Raw genomic sequence first — 23,916 nt, forward strand, 5'->3', positions numbered from 1 at the left:
ATGTTACTTCTATTGCTGACGTAGTTAGACACAGCTTTCTGTATTGTTCTACAGAAAATGTTACTAGACTAATTGCTGACTAGTTGAGAATAACTGCTGATTTACAAAACATTTGAGAAAAACAACCTGGCCTTGGGGCTTATTTTAGTCCACCACAAACTTTCAATTCTTCAATTGTGCAGTTCTAATATATGTGTTACATTTTGCCTAGATTCAAGGTACATTTCTAGCTTTGGTACAATTAATGCTGACTACGGTTTATACTTTCAAGCATTCATTGTGTTCCATATTAAAGCTTCTAGCAGCTGTGTACTTTCTCATGGCATAAGCAGAAAATCAATAACTTATTGTTAAGTCTCATGACACTAGTAGAAATGAAATACTTTTTGTTATTTGCTGACATTAGCAGAAATCAGAATGCTTCTTGTTAAGTTTCTAATAGCTGTGCAGATTCATGCAGTGTGAACAGAATAAATGTATTAACAATTTTAAACCTCGAATACACTAAGCATGCATACTACTAATACATATTTTTCTAACATTTCCCCCCTTTTAATACTTTTATTCTACTTTCAAAATAAGCATAAACATTTTTTTTTCTTTTTTTTTTCTTCCCCTAACCTCTTCCTACTCAGGATTTTCAGTTAAGAGAGTCATTCAGTTTAAACTTATGAAAGCATTTTCAATTTTTCAACAATTCTTCAAGTTCAGCAGCTTGGTATAAGGTTTCTGAAACTGACATGTCTATAAAGTCTTTAATCAGTCTTTTCATGCAGGGGATGCAGCAGCACACACATACCACCAGCAGGATCATTCCTACACAGATGGCAATCAGGATTTTTGTTAGGATACTGCCCCAGCCCCCAAACAATCTCTGGAAAAAGTCCTGGCTTGGGCATAGCCGACACCTGCTGAATTACCTCAAGGTGATTGTCTATCTCGTGTTTGTGGTCAGGAATATACGAACAGCACTCCTCCTGGATTAAAGCGCAAGTACCTCCTCTTGCCACTAGGGTGAAGTCAAGAGCCATGTAGTTTTGAAGCACTACAGTTCTCATGGCAGTCAGTTCATCAGTCACCAATTCTAGAGCGGAAAAGGTTGCATTGCTCATTATTTTGAGAAGTTTAGACAGTTTTCTCAGTTCCCAGATTGATTTCGTTGCTCCATATGCTGGCAGTACACCTGCCCACGAGACCATGGTATCACCCAAGTCCATATGTGACAGTCCATTTTTCCCTAGGCCCACAGCATGATGGTTTTTCCAGCCCGCATTGATTTGCCCCACTGGGTTTACAGGCTTCTTGATTTCTCGTCGAACATTCTGAATTTTCCCCTGAGGTAAAACTTCTGTATGTCGTATGGCTGGAACTAGGTACCCCAAATAACAACTGTCGGACCAATTCTCAGGTAACCACTTATACGCTTTCCTACCACATACAAAGTAGCAATCTTCTACTTTGGTAGTAACTTTACTATGTCCTGGCTCTGGATGAAACTTTTTTTTGTCAACTATAATCATTTGTTTATAGAGGTCAGCATTATGTTTTACTTCATCAGTTGTCCTATGCATCAGTTCAAAAAATTAATCATAGCTTGTGTTGCAAAAGGAACCTGTGTTGCCAGCTTTATTGTAGCATCTATAGGGATGCTCCAACCCACCTGAACTGTATCATTTTTGTAAAAACACACAGTCCCCTTCTGTTGAACAGACAAGTGCAATGCTACTTTATCTTGTGATGTGACATCTGATGTATCATAGACTAAATTTTCCCAGGTCTTGTTGGCTCCTAGGGGGACTGAAGTTAACAATAACCCCCCGTATGCTGTTGGCAAAGCTCTGCAAATCCAGCAATTCAAAACATTGAAGGTCTCAGCATACACATATTTGATTGCCTGGTAAGTGTTGAAGTTTGGGTGCCACTCTGCGTACAACTCTGGATGCTTGTTTAGTTCAGTTTGTGTGGCTGTGAAAAGGAATGGCCACAACAAAAAGATTATTGTCACTAGTACAATCAACAGGATGGTTATGCAATACTTCCGAGGAAACGGTTGTTCTGCATTCCTGTTTTCTCCGACTCTTCCGAATAGGTACATTTGGATCTTTCTGGATTTCGTCATCTTTATTTCAGACATGAGTTCTTACTCTCTGCCCTAATAGGACCTTCAGTACCGATGGTTTCTTCACTGGGGTTGAGACGGATCAGTCCTTTTGATCTGACCCCCCTTTGTAGCCAGACTTTGTGCTGAGGGCCCCAATGGAGAGGTAAGATTTTTGTCCAGTTCAAAGTTCTTAACTAGTTTGCAGTGCGTCAGGTGGATCCACGAAGCTCACTCTGCTATCTTGACTGCAGTGGATGTTGAAAGAAGCACCTGGTATGGACCTTCCCACCTTGGTGACGTCAAATTCTTCTTCTTTATAACTTTTATCCACACCCAGTCTCCGGGTGTCACTGCCACTTCTGATGTCTGGGTTGGTTCTCTATCTGAAACAGAATTTGACTGCAACAGATGTTTAGAATTCATTACTTTCTTCATATATTCAGCTAGTGTAAAATCAGCTTCCTGGTCTGATGACATGAGAAATTTCCACTGAGGTATGTAGCAAGCCCTTCCAAATAACTTTTCAAAAGGAGTCAATCCTTTTGCTGTAGGGACAGTTCTCATGCTCAGCAGTGCCAGGGGTAAACAGTATATCCAATTTTTTCCTGTTTCAGCTATCAATTTTCTCAATTTGTTTTTTAATATACTGTTATGCCTTTCAACTAGCCCTGCAGATTGTGGATGGTATGCACAATGATTTTTTTAAAGAAATGCCAAAATGTTTACTTAACTGCTGTATGGCTTGGTTTACAAAGTGTGTACCATTGTCACTGTAGATCCTTTCCAGAATGCCGAATCTAGGGATTATTTCTTTGACAAGTACTTTTGCCACCGTGGCTGCATCTGGATTTTTGGTTGGAAAGGCTTCCACCCATCTGGAAAACATATCTGCAATGACAAGACAATACTTCTTACTTTCACATTTGTTCAATTCTATGAAATCCATACAGATAGTGTGAAACGGATATAGTGGTGTAGGGAAACTCCCTTGCTTGGGCTTTAACGCCCCTTGTGCATGATGTTTGTTACAAATTTGACACATCAAACAAAATTTTTTAGAGTAGTTTGTAAATCCATACGTTGTGAACACCTTGTTCACCAGCTGTACCATCCCCCCTGTTGAGACATGGCACTGCTCATGGCTCAACAAAGCTGCATATCTAAACAAATTAGATGGTAGTATCAGTTTCCCTTCTTTACAGATGTACAGCCCCTTTTCGAGAATTGCTCCTCGTTTTACCCATCTTCGTTTTTCAGCTTGCGTAGTGAGTGTCTGCATTGTTTTTAACATTTCTAAGTCTAAAATCTCAGAGGGTTGTAATTCCTCATTTAAAAGAAATACTTCTGTGGTTGCTTGTTTTGCAGCTGTATCAGCTCTCGCATTACCTTTTGAAATTCTATCTTGTTGCTTGGTGTGAGCTGTGCATTTACAAATGGCTATTTTCTGAGGTAACTGAATAGATTCGGAAAGATCGAAAATAAACTGTGCATGATTTATAGGTTTGCCAGTAGATGTTATCATTCCTCGGTTTTTCCACTGTTGCGCAAAAACATGTACAGTAGAAAAAGCGTACTGGCTGTCAGTAAAAATGTTTACACATTTACCCTTTGCTAAGATACATGCCTGTGTCAAGGCAATCAATTCTGCTGCCTGTGCAGATAAGTTGTGTGGTAAAGGTTTTGCTTCTATAATCTCAGTGTCAGAAACTACTGCATATCCTACTAGGTTCTGTCCTGCAGGACCCCTTTTGCATGAACCACCCACGTAGTATGTCACCTCAGCATCATCCAAGGGGACATCCGTGAGATCTTTTCTAGGTAGTGTCTTTTGCCCAATTACCTGCAGGCAGCGGTGCGGTCTGCAGTCTGCAGGGGTCGGGAGCAGAGTAGAAGGGTTCAATGTCGTGCGTCACTCAATTGTCATGTGAGGCTGGCTCAACAATATAGTCATATAGGAAAGATGCCTAGCAGGGGAAAGATATGCCACCTTTTCTTGTAGTAAAATAATCGCGACTGCATGAGGCACTCTCAAAGTGAGAGGGTGGAATAAGACTACTGAGGCCGAAGCCTGTACTGCCATTGCAGCTGCAACTACTGCTTGTACACAGTGGGGTAAGGACCTTGCCACTGGGTCTACTTGTGATGAATAGTAAGCAATGGGGTGTTGCTTATCCCCATGCTGTTGTGTTAACACTGATGTCATATAACCTTGCTTACAATCTACAGTTTGGAAAAAAACGTTTATGGTAGTTTGGTAATCCTAGAACTAATGAGGACGCTATTAACTGTTTCAGTTTGCAGAAAGCAGATTCTGCCTCTGGTGTCCATTGTAACAAATCCTGTGCTGCCATAGGCTTCTTATATATAAGGTCAGTTAGCGGTGCAGATTCCAAGGCATAGTTTGGAATCCAGCTCCGGCAAAAATTAGTTGTACCCAGGAAGGACATCATTTCCTTCTTGGTAGTGGGTTTTGGTGCTTGCAAAATTGCTACTTTTCTGTTCTCATCTAATGTCCTACCTTCCTTGGATATTACATATCCCAGGTATTTGACTTGTTTTTTTCCAAAGCTGCAGTTTATCTTTATTTACCTTATGTCCTTCAGCGGCAAAAAATCGTAATAGCACTATGGTATCTTCTCTACAATCTTGCTGGGTGGGGGCCACCAGCAAGATGTCATCAACATAAAGTAAAATCTGACTGTCTCTTGGTGGGGTGAATCCTGCCAAGTTGCTTGCCATTTCTTGTGAGAATATTGTTGGACTTTCACAATATCCCTGTGGTAGTCGCGTTTATGTATACCTTTTCCCCTGAAATGTGAATGCAAACCAATACTGGCTATCAGGGTGTATCGGTATCGAAAAGAATGCATTGCTGATGTCTACCACAGAAAAATACTTCTGTTGAGGTTTTAAATCATTCAACAGGGTGTGTGGGTCTGGCACCGTAGGTGCCCTTGGTATTATTGCATCATTTATAGCTTGTAAATCTTGGACCATACGCCATTCTCCATTTGCTTTTTTAACTGGAAATAAGGGTGTGTTACATGGTGAATCGGGCGATTCTACCAGTATTACCCCTTTAAGTAAGGCTGCTATAATAGGCTTTATTCCTGCCTCTGCATCTTTTCTTAAGGGCTACTGTCTTTTCTGTGGTCTAAATGCTGACTTTGGCATGATAGTTACTGGTCCTGCTGTACAAATAAGTCTTACATCTGACTTTCCTGTTGACCAGAGAGTTTCTGGTATATTCTGTAAGGCATTCTCTTCCTCTTTTAATAGGAGTGCCAATCAGCTGTCCTTGCTAGACTGCAAGTGCACGGCTGGGTGGGTCTGAGTTATCCAATTCAACTTCTGTATTTGTATTCCCTGTTTTGACAGTTCTAATTCTGTCTGTTTCTCCCATCTCGTGACTTTTTCTCCTAGGTCTGTCCATTCTATATTTTTGTTCTTGGATAAGCTAACATGTGGTAATCGATTAGATTTATGAAGTGGAAAGAACTCCTGGGGCAATGAACAACTGGCTACACTGTTCCCTTCTGTGTCCCAGTACAGATTACGTAATATCAATCTGTTTGCATGATTTTTAAACAATTCTTGCTCATATTCCTTATCAGGTCCTGGTGTGTTACAATAATACAGGGTACAGTGCAACAAGTGTTGCTTATCAATGTCAAGGGAGGGGAACTTGCTGATGGCTACATTCATTAATTCTTCAGTCACAGTCCCTGGACCAGTTGTAACCAAGTCCTGGCTGTACCAATAAAACATTTCACCCTCCGATTGCACTGCAAATGCATCAATTTGTCGCTGTGCTTCCATACCCTGTGTGGCTGGGACTACTGCTATACCAAATAGTTGCATGAGGTCTCTGCCCAAGAGGTTTACTGAGCATTTTGCAGAAACAACAATTTTGCTTTTCTGAGTCAATCCTGAAACTGGATCTGTTATTGCAATATTACGGGAGAGGGGCTCCTGATACAGCTGTCCATTAGATGCTTTTACCAGTATGTAATCAGGTTACTCCATGTTTTCTGGCAGTTTGGAGGGATGTATCAGGGATCGTGATGCCCCTGAGTCACAAAAGAATTTGACTTCCCTCCCTTCTACCAAAAGTGCAACTTCTGGTTTCGTGTCTGCTAAATAGAGCTCCAAGCTCAATAAAGCTAGGTCTAATACTTCATTTTCCTCACTGTTACTGATTTCTTGCACTTTCTCTATCTCTTCTGTCACATTCTCTACTCCCTCTATCACATTCTCATTTGTCCTTTCCTCTCTATCCCCTTCTAGTGATTCCTGACTACCATATAGTCAGTCCTCACCCTCCTTGTCTTCCATTGTTGCCTTCTTATTTTTCCTGCAATCCTTTGCCAAGTGTCCCTTTTTACCACATTTAAAACATTCACCCCTTTTCTTTCACCCTTCAAAGTCCTCTGATCGTTGATCAGATTGTTTGTTTCCCTGTGCATTTTTCTTTCCCTTTTTCCCGGACTGTACTACATAAACTTCTGCTCCATCTTCTACAGAAAATACTTGAGCTTTCTTTTTCTTTTTGCTATTAAAATGCCTTTCAGCATGCCTAGCAAATTCAAGTAATGACTGTAACCTGCTTGTACAATGGTCTACCATATGTTTTGTAATAAAACTGCTTATAGGTGCAATACTGCCCTTTAAAAATGCATTCTTTAACTGCTGTTCATATGGGGAATCTTGTGTTTGATCTTCAGGAACCTGCATTTCACAGTGGTTATTAAAACATTCTAATAGTCTGGCATAATACTGGTCAATAGCTTCACCTTCTTGTTGGATGCATTGATTAATGCAAATCCAGTCTGCCCTAGGCTTCCATTTTTCAGAGATGCAGTCTGTAAGACCTTTTACTCTGTTGTCTAATTCTGTGCTGCTATGTGGGAGGGGTCTTTGTGCAGCGTCACGGGGATTCCAGTTGCCACTAATCATGTGCCAGTCTGGCCCCACAATTTGTCTAACTACTTTTTCTACCTCTTCTCCATTTAGGTTATAACTCAGCCTCATTCCTTGTAAGTCTTCAGTGAATTTTCTAAAATTAACTTTTGGATGGGGAATTCCCTCAGTGGCTTTCCGGATATCTTCCAGAGTCCAGGGTCTATACACTAAAATAGTTGGGTCCTGATTATCTTGTCCTGCCTGAGGATTGGGTACTTCTATAAGTGGCCATATTTCTTCTTTAATCATAGATTGTGAATTCTTAACCATTTGATATAACTCGATGCCTTCATTTGAGTTACCTGCCTTTGTTCGAGACCTGGTCTCGATGGGCTCTCTAATAAACGGTTTTATTTTCATAATGCCTCTTTCTTCAGTGACCACAGTATATCATGGGGGTGGACTAACCTGTTCACTTGCTTCATATTCCAGTAAGGGAGCGGAGGTGCTGATGCTATTACTAAGTTATTGTCCTCCTTATCTAGAAACATTGCTTTTGAATTCTTGTTCTTTTGTTCCCTACGGTTTACTTCCTCAAGCCACCTGTGTGCCTGAGGGATTCCTAATTGACATTGCTTTTTTACCCGATCTTTGGAATCGGTTTTGAGCTGTTTGACAAGTTTGATAAGCGAGGATTTTTCTAACTTTCCATTGAATTTGTACTTATTAACCCATTTTGAATAATATTTAATATTGTCTGCGCGCTGCGACTGCATGTATTTTGCGTCTTCTGTTAACGGCGGATTTTGGGGTCTTTTTATGCAATTATTACCCATTTTGTTCTACCCTTTTGATCGTTATGTAACTTCTCTTATTTTTAATGTGGTACCATGGATTTTGTTATAGTCTCTTCAGAATGACTGCCTACTTATTCTGTTTCTCCTGATCTATGACAAGACAGTAATCTTTTCTGTCCCTGACTTGTAAGAAAAATGCAGTCCTGATAAAAACAATACAAATCTAGTTCCTAAGCTAAAGCAGAAGACAGAAAAAAGTAGATTCACCTTACCTAAGCCTACGTGATTGATCACCTGATTCGTGGAGACCCGTCCTTCAGTCGCAAATCACAAAGTGGCTGGCCTCTTTTGAACGACAATTCAGTCGGAGTGCTTTTCAAATAAGAAGAACCGATTTGGTTTCTTCCCTGTATGGTTTCAACCACCTGGCCCGTCTGATCCGAGGTGAAGAGAGGGCTCCGGCTCGAAGGACCAATTTGTCCAAGGAAAATAAAACTTCAAAGACCAATTCACGTAAGGTTCAAGCAAGGCACCCTATATTAACTTGCAGCAAGGAGACAAAGCATGCTGGCAGAATGGTTTGTCTGAACATTAATAGTTAGTATGGTATTTTTATACAGTTCTTTCCATGTCACACAGAAATGTTACTTCTATTGCTGACATAGTTAGACACAGCTTTCTGTATTGTTCTACAGAAAATGTTACTAGACTAATTGCTGACTAGTTGAGAATAACTGCTGATTTAGAAAACATTTGAGAAAAACAACCTGGCCTTGGGGCTTATTTTTAGCCCACCACAAACTTTCAATTCTTCAATTTTGCAGTTCTAATATATGTGTTACATTTTGCCTAGATTCAAGGTACATTTCTAGCTTAGGTACAATTAATGCTGACTACGGTTTATACTTTCAAGCATTCATTGTGTTCCTTATCAAAGCTTCTAGCAGCTGTGTACTTTCTCATGGCATAAGCAGAAAATCAATAACTCTTTGTTAAGTCTCATGACACTAGTAGAAATGAAATACTTTTTGTTATTTGCTGACATTAGCAGAAATCAGAATGCTTCTTGTTAAGTTTCTAATAGCTGTGCAGATTCATGCAGTGTGAACAGAATAAATGTATTAACCCTTTTAAACCTTGAATGCATAAGCATGCATACTACTAATACATATTTTTCTAACACAAACCTTGAGTAGCATCTTACCTTCACCTACATGATACTGCAATATAACAGAAAGATAATAAGCTTCAACAATTGGCTGAGCTTCTGGTGTCATTCAAAGGGGATCCAGTCTCTGTCTGCCTGTGATGACATGATAGACAAGCATTGTTGCTTCGCTACAGATGGTTTGCATCTGTCGCCCCTATGCTTCTGAATACTGGCCAAGGCTCTTGCTGTCCCCATATTACCTATTTTTTAGGCAAGGCTCAAAGGTTCATAGATTCATACATAGGTACTAGGCTATCAGCCCTGGGGCCTATACAAGCCCAGCCAAAAAGGTACCCTGGCTTTTGCCACCCAAGAAATTATTTTCCTGTGCCACTGTTGAGCAGAGACACAGAAGTGATCCCCAGGGTGAATTTCCTATTTCCCATCCAATCATCAAGATTTTTCTTGAAGAGTGCTAATGAGGAGCTTTGTTTGATATAGATAGATAGTTTATTCTGGAGTATGTGAAGTCACTGGGACCGGAATCTATCCCTCTGGCATGTTCTCTTTATTGTGGTGACAAGGTTTAGGTCCCTAGAGTATGTAGATTCATAGGTTCATAGGTAGGTACTAGGCTATCTGCCCAAGGGCATTTATAAGCCTAGCCAGAATGACTTGGCTTTCGCCTCCCTTTTAAATTAGTTTCCTGGGCCTCTGTCTAGCAAGGCCACTGAAGTGATCCCAGGGGTAAATTTACAATTTCCCATCCACTCGTCAAGATTCCTCTTGAAGAGAGTCTGCGAGGGTCTCTGCCTAACATCAACTGGGATTCTGTTCCAGAGCAAGGGAAGTCTCTGGGACAGGAATCTATCCCTCCAGCATGTCTTGTTTATTGCTTTGCTGAGGTTTAATTCACTGGAGTGTGTGGCTCTAAGAGATCTGTTTTTCTTGAGGTGGAGCATGTCCATTAATTACGAGTTGGACATGGCCTTATACATTAGGCATAGACCACCTCTGAGCAGGCAGTAAACAACCAAGTAGAGCTGGAGTTTCTTTAGTCGAGCTGCATAGGGTATCTCTTTGAGGCCCATGATCCTCTTGGTGAGGTACTTCTGTGGTCTTACCAGCTGTTGCATGTGCCAATTAAGGTACATACCAAATGGGGCATTGCACTCATTATGGGCCTAATGAGTGATGAGTAGAGGGGCACAATGACCTCTCTTGATCTAGAGGTGAACCCTTTTCTGAATAGGTGGGCTACATAGAAGGGATATGTAACCACTTTGGCAATGTGATTATCAAAGGAGAGGTTACTATCTACCTGGGTCCCCAAGTCCCTAATTACATTTTCCATACCTAGTGGATTACCACGTATGAGGTAATTTATGGGCACTTTGTTTTTTCCAAAGGGCATGACTATCCATATTATGGCATTCAGCTTGAGGTCATGGTTTTGACACCAGGTATCTGTCTCTGTAAGACCCTTCTGGATGATGTCTGTGTCAGCCAGAGAGTCGATTATGGCCCTCAGTTTGCAGTCATCTGTGAACTTGGTCATCCATAGTCCTCCCATGCTTGCCTGTACTTCAGATAAGTATATACTGAACAGGATGGGTCCCAGGACCGAGACCTGTGTAATGCCACTTGTGACTGGTTTAGAGTCGGACATGGCACCCACAACTCTGACCATGTGTGTTCTATCCGTGAGCCAGTTGGCCACCCATCTCATGACATAGGGGTTAATGTTCAAGCTGGTAAGCTTATCTATGATGCCAGAGTGGGGAATGGTGTTGAAGGCCTTAGTGAGGTCTAGGTAGGCTGTGTGGACTACCTTCTCTTCATCTATGGCCTTGGTAACTGTTTCAAAGAAGTCAACTAGGTTTAGGAGGCAGGATCTGCCTTTAACAAAGCTGAATTGGGTAGGTCCAGTGTCTGGAGATTCCCAATGTCTCTGTTTATGAGTTCCATGATAATTCGCTCCATAGCTTTGCAGACCAGGCTGGTCAGGCTTATAGGCCAATAGTTCCCAAGTTCTGTTGTGGCACCACCTTTGTGGAGCGGGATGACTGATGACGCCATTCTTTGGGTACATAGCCTGTGGTAAGGCTGTGTCTGAACAGGGAATTTAGGTGAGGGTTTAATTCCTTTTGGAGCTTGTGTAAGATGCAGCCTGGGACACCATCCAGTCCCATTGATGCTGTGTTCTTAGCTTTGGAGAGGGCTGTTTTTACCTGCATATCTGTGATGTCTGGGGCACTGCATTCTTCTGTGATGGACACAGGCCCTTTTGGGGGTGGGGGGGTGAAGTTTGCACTAAACTTGTCCTCCAGGATGTTGGCAATGTCAGTTCGTTCAGTGTATTTTTTGCCATTTTGCATTAGCTCAAAGCATATCTGAGAGTTGCCACCTAAATGTTTGATATAGCTAAAGAAGGCTTTGTGGTTATCTTTAGATTCCTTGGCAATTTTTCTTTAGAAACTGGCCCTGGATGATTTTATGAGCCATTGTAGTTTCTTGCTAATAATGATCAGTGATGCCTTTTTGGAATTTTGCTCTATCATGTAGTAGTTTTCTCTTTCTGTTGTATAGCTTATTTATGGCCAAGGACCACCAGACTGGTTTCCTCTTTTTGGAGGAGTGAGTCTTGGTTTTACTAGGGATGGCTCGATCCATGCATCCCTGTAGATGCTCATATAATGCACTTGTAAAGGATTCTGCGGATTGAATAGCATTATCCTGTAGCAAGGGGGCTTTGAAACTTTCCACTTCAGTATTGAGAAGTGTGAAGTTTGTTTTTGAAAAGTTTTTCACAGTGGTTTCCTTGACTGGGGGTGAATTCGGGATGTGGATGTCCAGTGTGATTACTTTATGATCTGATCTTACCAGCGAGGGGTTAATCTCTGGTGTGGAACACTGATCCCCCATGTTGGTGATGATCAGGTCCAGTATGTTGTCACCTCTAGTGGACGTGGTGACCAGCTGTAACAGGGCATTTGAGTTTATAAACTCTAGGAAGCATTGGGCAAAGGAGTTTATACTTGAGTAATTCTCCCAGTCAATGTTTGGGTAGTTGAAATCTCCTAATATCATGGTGTTTGGTAGGACCTTTATATTTTCTAGTGTTCTCAGGAATGCTAAGTGAGGGTCCTGAGACAAGGTAGGTGATCTGTAGCAGGCTATGATCTGATAAGCAGCTTTGCACACTGTTAGTTGCACTTGGATGGTCTCTGAGGCATCGTGCTGTGCCACTAACCTGGAAGTGTGTGTATTATTTATGAAAATGGATACACCCCCCCTTTTGTATTTCGGTCCGGGTTTTTGGGCCAAAGCTTGGGGAGATTGGGATTTCTTTAAGTGGAGCATGTCCAACAGCTCTGTGTTTGACATAGCTTTGTATGTTAGGCAGAGATCGCCTCTGAGTAGGCGATATGCGACAGAGTAAAGCTGGAGTGTTTTGAAACGGTCTGTGTAGGGCATGTATTTGAGGCCGCTAATCCTCTTTGTGAGGTATTTCTGCAGGCTTTCCAGTTGTTGTAGATATCTTGTGAAGTACATATAAAAAGGGGTGTTGTACTCAATAATGGATCTAATGAGTGATGAGTAGAGGGGAACAATGACCTCTTTTTTTCTGCATGAGAAACTTTTGTGATGAGGTGTGCCACTTTGAAGGATTTCCAGACTACTGTGGTGATGTGATTATCAAAGGAGAGTCTACTGACCACCTGTGTCCCAAGGTCCTTATCACACTTTCAGTGTTAAGTATACTACCGCCTATGTTGTAGTTCATGGGTACAGAGGTTTTACCAAAGGGGATGACAATGCAGTTTTTGGCATTGAGCTTGAGGCCATGGCTTTGACACCAGGCATCTGTCTCAGTGAGGCCCTTTGGTAGGATGTACACATCGTTAGTAGTTTCGATTATGGCTCCTAGTTTGCAGTCATCTGGGAACTTCATTAGCCAAAGGACTTCTGTGTTAGCCTGTACTTTAGGGAAGTAGATACCAAACAGGACAGGACACAGGACTGAACCCTGTGGTACTCCACTTGTCACTGGTCTGAAGTCGGACTTGGAGTCTGCTACTTTCACAGTGTTGGTTCTGTCAGTGAACCAGTTGGCAACCCATCTTGTGACATAGTGATTTATACCTAGTTTAGTGAGTTTATCTATAATTCCAGAGTGGGGGATGGTGTTGAAAGCCTTGGCAAGATCTAGATAGGCTGTGTGAACCACCTTACCCTTGTCTACGGCTTTGGTGACTGCTTCAAAGAAGTTTATCAAGTTTGAGAGACATGATCTGCCTTTTACAAACCTAAAATGGTTGTAGTCCAGAGTTTGGAGATTGCCAATGTCTTTGTTTATAAGTTCCATGATGATACGTTCCATGGCCTTACAGACCAGGCTCATCAGGCTAATGGGGCGCTAGTTCCCAGGGTCCTTGGTGGCTCCCCCCTTGGATAGTGGGATAACCGTCACTGTGCACCATTCAGCAGGCACAAGCCTGAGGTGAAGCTATGATTGAACATGGTACTTAGGTGTGGTGCCAGTTCATTCTGTAGTTCATGTAGAATGCAGCCTTTGATGTTATCTGGTCCCATGGATGCTGTGTTCCTGGCTTTGGAGAGTGTTTTTTGCCTGTGCAGCCATGATGACAGCAACTTTGCATTCTTCCAGTATAGAGATGGGCTCTTTCATGGGTGAGAGGGGGTTAAAGTTAGCACTGATCCTACCTGCCAGGATGTTGGCAATATCAGTTGGGTCTGTATATTTAGTGCCATTGTGCTGTAACTCAGAGCAGATCTGAGTGTTGCCATTGTGATTCTTGACATAGCTATAGAATGCTTTGTGGTTTTCTTTAGAATCAGTGCCGATTTTGTTTTGTAACTAGCTTTGGAGGATTTTATCAGGGATCGCAGCTTCTTACTGAGGCTGACAAGAGAGCTCCTCCACTCATGGGTTTTACCCTCTTTTGCAACAGCTTCTTTCTTCTGTTGTGCAGTTTGTTTATGGCAGGGGACCAACAGATTGGCTTCCTTTTCTTAGAGGATAGCATCTTGATTCTGTTTGGGATAGCACGATCCATGCACTCATGTAAGTGCTTATAAAGTGCAATTGTGTATGATTCAGTAGTCGTAAATATATTGTCCATCTGCATGGGTGTCCTGAAGTTCACCACTTCTGTCTTAAGAATCATGAAGTTGTCTTTGGAGATATTTTTTAACATGGTTTCCTTAATGGGGGGTGGGGGCAGAATGTGGATATGTAGGGTAATTAGCTTATGGTCAGATAGGACCAATGAGGCATTGACTTCAGGTGTGGAACACCGGTCACTCAGGACAAACTAAACCCTGTAACCAACACAAATAACCACAAAGTGAGCTAAATGCTGCTCATTGCCAGAAGTCTCAGCCTCCAGATGCACACACTCGAGGCACTTCTCAGTATGGAGAATATTGATATCTGTGCAGTAACAGAGACCTAGTTCAAGGCTTCAGAGAGCACACCAGCACTACCAAGATACTACTCATTCCATACCTTCCAGCATCAGAAACTGGATCATAGCACATAGGGTGGAGATGTATCCATATTCATCAAGGATACTTACACCTCTCTCTACATGATCTCTACAGAATATGTACCCATAGAATGATGCACAGCAATGTTCTTCCCACTTCACAGGTGTGGGGCCACAAAAGACCCTTGGCATTCAAGCTCTATGAACATGACGAGTCTGATCTGCAAGGCAATGGAACCAATCATAATGGAAGTCAACAATAAAGACATTGGGAACCTTCACATAGTTGAGCACACCCAGTTTGGCTTCGTCAAATGCAGATCACGCCTCCTGAACTGGGTGGATTTCTTTGAGACAGTTACCCAGGCAACAGATGATTGAAATGAGCTCCACACAGCCTACCTATACCTCGCTAAGGCCTTTGACACCATTCCTCAGTCAGGTATCATAGATGAACTCACCAACCTGGCCATGAATCCATACATCACAAGATGGATTGCAAACTGTCTCACAGATGGATCCCACAAATTAAGAGTTGCTGGCTACATGTCAGACTCTACACCAGTAACAACTGGTGTCCCCCAGGGTTCAGTCCTGTGGTCCCTCCTGTTTGGTATAGACTTCTCAAAAGTACATGCCACACAGGAGGGTTGTGGTTGACTAAATCTGCTGGGAACTGTAAAGTGTTTGCCATAATTGATTCCCCGGATGACACAAATATTCTCCAGATGGGACTCTATGAGACAGATGTGTGGTGTCAGAATCATGGCCTCAAGCTCAATGTGGAAGAAAGCATAGTAATCCCCTTTGGTGAAAACAAAGTACCCACAAACTACCACATAGGTGTTACCCCCTTAAAACTGACAAGGTAATAAGGGATCTGGGGACACAAGTAGATAGCCATCTTTCCTTTGACAGCCATGTTGCCAAAGTGATTGGGAAATCCTATGTGGCCCACCTAATCAACAAAGGGTTTGCATCAGGATCAAAAGAGGTAGTGGTGGCCCTCTACTCTTAAGTCATCAGACCCATCATTGAGTACAATGCACCATTTTGGATGTACTCAACTAAGCATATCCAGCAGCTGTAGAGACCACAGAAGTACCTCACCAAGACGATTACTGGCCTCAAACAGTCGTGTTATGCAACAAAACTGGTAAAACTAAATCTGTTCTCCGTTGTGTACCACCTACTCAGAGGCACACTCTGCCTAACATACAGAGCCATGTCCAACACATAACTGTTGAACATGCTCCATCTACGGATAACAAAATTGAGTCACACTACACACTCCAGGGATATGCACCTCATCACAACAATGAATACAACATGCTGGTGGGATAGAGTACCATCCCGGACACTTGCCATACTGTGAAACAGAGTCCCAATGTACATCAGACAGAACCCCTCGCTGACATTTTTCAATAGGAACCTTGATGAGTGGATGGGAAACAGATAATTCACGCCAGGAATCACATCAGCAGCCCCACTAGAAAGGGGCTTAGGGAACTAACTATTAGAACTAGGGCTTGGTAGACTACCCAATGGGGTGGTGAAAGCTGCACAACTTGCCTAGGCTAATATATGCCTTCATGAAGATAGTCTACTACATACCTATGAACCTATGTGACAGGTACATGTCTACAGATAGTAGACGTGTACTTCATTGCACAGTCATGTTGTACAGCAGGCACATGGACCACATACACTGTAATGCTTACAGATACTGGTGGCTGTTATGTACAGTGGGTGAGATGTGCACCTCATGTCTTCTGTGCCATTGGGATGTGTGCTGGGTGGGACAGTCCTGGATGGCTCCATGTCATGGTCACTCTCTTACACACATCTCTGCCCATCCATCTTTGGCTTATTATACTGTGTTCCCCCTACATATATATATAGGTACATAGGTAGGTAATAGGCTATCTGCCTGAAGGCATATATTAGTATGGCCATGGTGTGCAGCTATCACCACACATGGGGTTAGTTCCCTAGGCCTCTGTGTAGTAGAGCTGATGAAGTGATCCATGGTGTGACAGTTCAGTTTCACATACACTCATCAAGGATCCTCTGGAAGAGTGTCAGTTAGGGACTCAGCTTAATGTAGGTTGGGAGCCTGTTCCAAAGCAAAGGAAGTCTGTAAGTTAGTAATATATCCCTCCAACATGTTCTATTTATTGTTGTGATGATGATATCCCTAGAGCATGTGGCACAGTGAGCTTGGGTTTACTTCAGATAGCGCATGTACATCAGTTCTGCATTGGACATGGACCTGTCTGTTGGGCAGAGACCGCCTGAGTAGACAGTATGCAACAGAGTACAGATTGAGTTAAATTCAGTCTTGTTGCATGGGGCAACTGTTTGAGGCCAGTAATCCTCTTGTTGAAATACTTCAGTGGTCTTTCCAGCTGCTGAAGGTGCCTAGTCAGATTCATCGCAAGTGTGCTGTGATACTCTCTGATGTGTCTGATGACTGATGAGTAGAGGGAACCTCCTTTGACCTACATGCAATGATCTTGGCAATTTGTGGGAATACATAGCATGATTATCTAACCACTTTGTGAATGTGTTTCTGGAAGTAGAGATGACTATCCACATGTGTCCATAGATCCCTTATTATTACCTCCATATTTAGGGTGTTGGCACCTATGTGGTATTTGTATGACTGTAGCTGGAGGCCATAATTTTGACAAGACATCTGTCTGACTGAAACCCTTTTTAAGGATGTCTCTGTTGTCCCAAACATCGATAATGACAACCTTTTTGCAGTCATCCACAAACTTTGCTAAACATAGCCCTCATGTGTTTGACTGTATTTCTGAAAAGTATACATCAGACAGGAGGGGTCCCAGGACTGAGCCATGGAGGACAGCAGTTGTTACCAGCTTGAACAGAAGACCACAATTCTTACCTTGTGGGATCTATCTGTGCCCCAGTTGGCAATCCATCACATGACATACGTGTTTATGCACAGGTTGTTGATTTTGTGGATACAACATGTGTGTGGGATGTTGGAAAAGGGCTTTTCAAGGTCTATGGAGACCATATGGAGCTCACTTCATTGATATATGTCCTGGGTGACTGCCTTGACAACTGTCTAGCGGGTTTAGGAACCATGATCTGCCCTGACCAAACCACAATGGGTAGGGTTGGGTGTTAGTAGGCTCCCAATAGCTCTGTTTATAAGTTCCACAATGATGGACTCCATGGCCTTGCAGATCAGGCTTATTAGGCTTATAAGACTATAGTTGCCATGGTCTGTTGTGCACCAACACTTCTGGAGTGTGCCAAATGTTTCTGTAACCCATTCAACAGTTTCATATCCTGTACAGACGGTGAGTCTCAACAGACTGTTCAGGTGCAGGGTCTGTTTGTTTTGGAGTTCAGATATGACACAGCCAGGGAAACCATGTCATCCCATAGACACCGTGTTTTTAGGTTTGGATAGAGCTGTTTAACCATTGTATATGTGATTTCTGGGTTTTCACAATCTCCAGGTATGCAAATGGGCCCTTTTGTCAGTGAGAGGGGGGTAAATATGTATGAACCTGTCTGACAAGATGTTGGCAGTGTCAGTCATGCACATGTATTCATTTACACATTGCAATGACTCAGAACATACATGAGTTTATATTGATATTTATGACTTAGCAAAAGAAAGCTTCATGGTTCTCTATGGACTCTTTGGCAATATTTTTGGCAGAACATGGCTTGGATAATGTTAGGAGTGCTCATTGTTTCTTGATGATCCTTATCGGAGATTTATTGATCTTCCTTGCATTTTCATTTTCATTGAACAACTTAAGTACTTGTAGTACATAGTTTGATTATGACAGGGGTCCATTATATTATATGGGTCTGTTTTCATATCACTGTGTGCGCAAGACAGGATTGGTGAATAGTGACAAGTGTCTGGGGTAAGAACTGCAAGATATGTGTGGCCCACTGCTGTACTCAGACATGGCCTAAGTGTGTGATCATGCCCAGTATGACCTTTCAGTATGTTGTTGACGGACATTTGCTTCGTTTGTTTGTGTGTGAGCATGCCCAGTGTGACCTTTCAGTATGTTGTTGACTGACATTTGCTTCGTTTAAGTGTGTGATCATGCCCAGTATGACCTTTCAGTATGTTGCTGACTGAAATTTGCTAAATTTGTTTAAGGGTATGAGCATGCCCACTATGGGCATATATACTATATGTGTGTGAAAAATCAAGTTGGTTTTTACTTCAGGGCTCACCTTTGTGTTGTACATCGACAGAAAGCACGCTGTGCCTGCAGGGCTTCCATGAGTCAATTTGCACAGACTTATCAACATTTCTACATACAGGGGGGACAGCTATTATTTGTACATTTCTACCCAGGGGGCACACCTGATTGTTACTGTAGGTGTACATAGGATGAGCGGTACACCTGACACTTATACACATTTACTAGGCCTGCACTGCTATGTCAGGTACTCCATTTCAGTCTGCACTGTTGCCTATCATACTGGCTTGAGGCATACCACTGTACTACAGACCTTAGCTTCCAATTACATGCATATTAGTTTGTGACTTCATAGCCTACCCAACCCACATCACACTGCCTGGCTTGCTGTTATCTGTCTGCATAGGCATGGGGGGAGGTTACTCACATGCCTCTTCAGAGGGCAGGATACAGCATTTGTTTGTGTTTGCGTTTGTCTACAATTTTCCTGCTGGCTGTGACTGTTAGGTATGTGACCCCCCCCCCCTAACTGGTATGTGTGAGTGACTTAAGTTGTGTCTGTGCCAGTGAAATGCTGTCATGGCTTAGTGGTTCAGTACTGTGACTATAGTGCACAGTATCCTGAGTCCGAGCCCTGTCACTGCTTTTTATTTTCCTGCTGGGCAGACCTGACTGGTTAAGGAACAGTAAAGCAGGTGTGAGTGTATTTACCCGACTTTGCTCGACTTTGCCCTACTTTGCCCAACTTTGTCCAACATTGCCCAACATTGCCTAACGTTGCCCGATGTTGCCCGACGTTGAGCTGGTTAGCGCAGTGCACAGCTACACGCAATTGTATTTAAATATGCTCAATATTGGTAAAATTTGCTTAGCAGTGCTTTATATTACATAAAATAGGGATGCATGCCTCAGGTGGTGCTGCAGGGCTGCCTATGTCAGATGCACATATTACCCTCCCTATACATGTTTGAAAACAGGTAGTGTCGAGTTAGGCATCCCTTTTACTGTATGAGCGAGTCAGAGACAGGTGTCATTTCCAGGGTTCCTACTGAGTCAGTGTATGTGTTATGCGTTGCCTATTTGCCAAGGCCAGGGCATACTGGGCATGCCTCCTTCTGCCTACTGGGGCAGGCTCAGGTTGTTCCTCCTCTGAGTCACGCTGTGCCAGTGCAGGCCTTGGTAATGGTGGGGGGGCTGTTTGGCCCTGCCCCATGTTGTTCCTGCTGCAGCTGTTTCCGCAGGATCATATTGCGTAGCATGGCACATACCATGACAATTTGGGTACATGTAGTTGTTGAGTACTGCAAGGCTCCACCATATGTGTCCAGGCACTGGGACCGTGACTTGAGGATCCAAAACACACACTCAATTATGTTTCTTGTTTGTGCGTGTGCCTCATTATGGAGTTCTTGTTTGGGTGTGTGTGCATTTCTGATGGGTGTCATCAGCCACGGCTCCAGTGCGTATCCAGCATCCCCCCTAGGTGACCATCAGGGATGTCCCCATTGGCAAATCTCTCATACAGCTGTGTCAGATGCCAGATGTGGGAATCGTGATAACTTCCAGGGCAGCCAGCACACACATTCATTATTATGCCCTGGGCATCGCACACGACTTGGCAGATGATGGAGGGGAAGCCCTTGCGGTTGATGTAGACCCTGCCCGCTCACCGGGTGGTGCTTTGATGTGTATGTGCATGCAGTCTATTGCACCCACTACCTCAGGGTATTCTGCTATTTAGTGGAAAAGACGCATATTGCTTGCCAATGCCTCAGGGGAATTGGGAAATATACATGCTCACCGACATGTGCTGACATGGCATCCAGGAACTGGCACAGTACCCTGGATGCTGATGCCTGTGAAATCCCCATCGTATCACTAGTTGGTCTCTGGAAGGTACCTGTAGCTAGTATTCTTAGGCCAACACATACCTTGGTATCCACTGGGATGGGTTCCTCTCTGTTGGTTCTGTGTGTGAGGAGTGGCTGGCACAGCTCAACAATTTGCTGCAGGAGGTCTCTGTCCACCCTATAGCACTCCACTATCTCCAGCTCATGTAGCCCCTGGTAGGTTACCCTAGGTCTGTACACTCTTCTCTATCTCCTCACTGTGGGTTGCTCAGCAGCATTCACAACATCACCACCCTCAGCACCTTGCACATGTTGGTTTATGATAGCAAGAGCAGCCCCTAACATTTTGTCTGACTTTAAAGTTTTTAAGCTTTCCCTCTTTGTATGCTGCAGTGTTGCAGATTTCTTTGGAACAAACAGGGAAGAATGCTGTTTGCAGAGTTTAAAGTGCTGGGCTGGGCTGGGCTAGTCTGCTACCTGTGTAATTGGCTGATTCTGATATATTTCACCTGGCAGCTCTGCTAGTTCTCCTTGGTTAACTTCCTACTACTTCTTTTCCTTCCTTTTCCCTTTCTGTTTCCGCCCAGGGCAGTGCCGTGCAAACAAGCACACATGCGCGCATGCGAGCACACCCACATGAACATGCTGTGTACACATTTGCAAGAAATTTCAGATATATTCATGGCATATGACTTTGGTTTCTGGTTTTCAAAAAAGGACAACTGTAGACATGTCTCTTGCAATGCTGAGCAACTCAGGGCAAACACAAGACACTGTGCTCCAATAAGCTTGCAGCCTTTCTGACACACTCCCATGATGTTACCTATATTCTACTCTACTACTCCCCTATTCCTACACATACACTTACACTCTTGGGACATGGCTCACCTGCTGGGGAAAATTGGGATTCACTATCCTTATCCTCATTTGCATAGGATTGCCTACTAATGCATGGTTACATCTCTCACACTGAGCTCCCCCCCCTTAGCAACCCCTACTCAGTGGCCATGGTTTCTTCAGCCTGCCATTTACCTGCATTGCAGGATAAGCTTTTTAGTGAAAATGGCTATTGCTGGCTCTTTTTAAATTATTTTCTGTTTTTTTTAAAACTCTGCACATTTGAGCAGTGCTGCGCTATGCTTAAACATTGGAAATCGGGGGAAAAAATTTAGATTTTAATTATTTTAAACATTTATAAATGCCAATGGCCTTATATTTGGCCATTGGCATGCTTCCTCAACTGTATGCATCCTTTATTTGGAGCTGTCATAGCTCCATTTAGCTATTTGCAGAACGGTACTCCGTTACCAACAGAGTACATTTCTGCAGATAACACTAATCTTCCACGGACAGGTTAGTGTTTCCTGGATCGCAAATTTACCTCATTTGCATGGCTTTCACCAGCACATGAGGTAATTTGTATACCATGATGCTGCCTGTGCAAGAGTAGTTTTAGCAGCTCTTGTGCACGCCCCTGCCTGCTGTTCCTGGATCACACGGCAGACATATTGCCTGTTTGATGTCTTACACTACTCTACAACTCCGTGCAAGCTTTCGTAAATCTGGCCCAAAGTGTTTTCATTTTTCACTTTCAGGGGAACTAGCAGCTATATCTTCACTTATATGTTACTTCAGTCTGTCACAGTGTAGTTGGTGTAGTTGGAATATTTTTTTCTCTGTGTACAAGAAATATTCATAGTAAGGCTTGGCAAGCTTTAGGTTCTCTGTGTGCATGTACTCTTTTATTATAATTATTTTAAGCTGTTAAATATTTTTTCTATTACATTTCATTTACAGTAGCTTCAGTTTTCTTTTGGTCTTTTTTTGGCAATGAGTCACATCCTGTGCACATAAATTAAACATATGAATATAGTAATAAGTAAGAAGTGGTGCAAAATGGCAAACAGAACTACAATATGAGTTACTAGACAGGAAAAGTTACTGAGGACAATAAGCACAGAAATCAAAGAGATGTATACACAGAAAGAATCATCATGGACCTAATCAACAAGTATATAAGAGATCTTCAAACTCGTGACCCAACCCAGTTTGTTTTTTTTAAAGGCAGATCATGCTTGTTATACCCAGTGGACTTCTTTGAAAATGTCACCAAAGCCTTGGATGAAGGCAAAACAAGCCATACTGTCTATCTCAACTTAGCCAAGGCACTTGACACTATTCCCCACTCAGGCATCATTGATAAACTCATCCAGCTGGGGATAAACCCATATTTCATTAGATAGGTAGCCAACTGGCTCACCAACAGAATACAAACAGTCAAAGCAGGGGATTCCACCTCTACCAGCAGATCTGTTACTACTGGTGTTCCACAAGGATCTGTACTGGGTCCACTTCTGTTTGGAATATATTTCTCAGTATTTTAGGCAAAAATAGATGGCCTGTGGCTTACCAGGTTCACTGATGACTGCAAACTACTAGGTGCAATCAATGAAACCCAAAATAATGTCACCGTACAAAAAGGGCTTACACAGACAAATGTTTGGTGCCAAAGCCATGGACTAAAACTGAATCCAAAAAAATGTATTATCACCCCCTTCAGTAAAGGTAAACTCCCAGCAAATTACAACATTAACAATACTTACCTAAGTTCCAACCCAGTGGTGAGAGACTTGGGAATGCAGGTTGATAGAAGTCTTAATTTCTATCATCATGCGTCCACAGGGGTGAGGAAGGCCTTCTATGTTGCCCATCTCACAAGTAAGGGAATGGCATCCAAACTAAAGGCGGTTAGAACTCCTCTATACTCATCCCTCATCAGACCAATAATAGAGTATAATGCTCACTTCTGTATGTACTTCATCAGACACCTGCAGCAGCTGGAGAGACTTCAGAGGTTTCTAACAAAGAAAACCTAAGGCCTTCATCACATGAGCTACACAGACAGATTGAAGGCACTCTCACTATACTCTGTTTCATATAGACTGTTTAGAGGCAACTTGTGCTTGGCCTACAGAGCAGTCTCAGATGCTGTCTTATTGGAAATGCTGCATATCCACAAATCTAATGGGTCCAAGACTCACTCACTGACTCTAGACACCTTAACCTAGCCTGCAACATAAACAGGACTTGCTAGAGATTGCTGGAGAGACAGATATGTCTCCCAGAGGTTGCCACTCCTCTAGAACAAACTCCTAATTCAAGTTAAACAAAGTTCCTCAATGACCCTATTTAAGCATAACTTGGACAATTGGATGGGAAACTGTAAATTCACCCTGAGGGGTTTCACCTATGACAATCTTGGATAAGGGCAGTCAATGCTGTTCATAAATTTGAGCTGTAATGTAGGTTACTTCACTTGGTCTATGAGGGAAACAGGGGTAAAACATGGCTAGGCTTGTAAATGTCCTAGGGCCAATAGCTTCGTAACCACCTAT

This window comes from Protopterus annectens, chromosome 2.part0 (genome assembly GCF_019279795.1).
Source record: "Protopterus annectens isolate FY-2018-M chromosome 2.part0, PAN1.0, whole genome shotgun sequence".
In the NCBI taxonomy this organism is placed as follows: Eukaryota; Metazoa; Chordata; order Ceratodontiformes; family Protopteridae; genus Protopterus; species Protopterus annectens.